A 1,149-nucleotide genomic window follows, 5' to 3' on the forward strand; every position below is an offset into this window, starting at 1 on the left:
GGTGGATTGCTTGAGATCAGGAGTTCAAGACCAGCCTGAGAAAGAGTGAGACCCCTATCTCTACTAAAAATATAAAAACTAGCCAGGTGTAGTGGAACACACCTGTAGCCCCAGCTACTTAAGAGGCTGAGGCAAGAGGATTGCTCAAGTCCACGAATTTGAGGTTTCTATGAGCTCTGATGATGCCCTGGCACTCTACCCAGGGAGACAGAGTAAAACTCTATCTTAAAAAAAAACAAAAACAAAATTTTGGTCTCCTGGTCCATACACTTACTGGCTTCTAGAGACCTCTGCCCCTTTGAAGATTTCATGCTCTGAATCTGTTAAGAACCCGCTGGGTAAAGGAAAGTTATCGAGTATACACATTCTAAAGGGTTAAGGACTGACTGATTTATACACACATCTACCCTTGGGGGTGTGTGTTTACATTTCTTAAGGGACAGGACCCTAATTAATTGACCCTCAGGAATAACTCTACTGAGGGAAATATTTGGATGAGATGAATACGCGTTTCCTCAAATTACATCATATAATCTATGATTTCCCTCACTTCTGGTGACCCAGAGCACTCTATATCTGGTCCTATGAAAGGATCCTCCTCACTCAAGCCCCATAAGGGTTGGTGCAGAGAGAATAGGGCAGGAGTGGGGTCAGAGCTGGGTCCTATGTGGGGAGGATATTTGTGGTAGCTCTATCCTAAAGTCAAAGTTAAAATTCATATTAATTACTTTTCCCATATGTTGTTCTGTATTACAGTAAAACTTCTGTAAGTTGACTACCCAAGGGGCTATAACAACCAGTCAACAAACAGAGATGGTCAACATAAGGAAATAGTCCTCTACTGTACTGGTACGTACATGTGGTGCATGTCCAGTCTATGAAAATCAGGTTGTTAAGGAGGTAGTTAGCTATGGAGGATCTACTATATACAGGATGATCCTGTTTTTGAAAAAAGGATGAAAAAGTATTTTAAAGTGATTATCTCTGAAGTTTTGTTGAGGGTTTTCTCAGGCCAGGCGTGGTGGCTCATACCTATAATCCTAGCACTCTGGGAGGCTGAGGTGGTTGGATTGCCTGAGCTCACAAGTTCAAGACCACCCTGAGCCAGAGTGAGACCTCCTCTTTAAAAATAGCTGAGTGTTGGCTCGG

This window comes from Otolemur garnettii, unplaced genomic scaffold, assembly GCF_000181295.1.
Source record: "Otolemur garnettii isolate 467f Iridium unplaced genomic scaffold, OtoGar3 scaffold00104, whole genome shotgun sequence".
Taxonomy (NCBI): domain Eukaryota; kingdom Metazoa; phylum Chordata; class Mammalia; order Primates; family Galagidae; genus Otolemur; species Otolemur garnettii.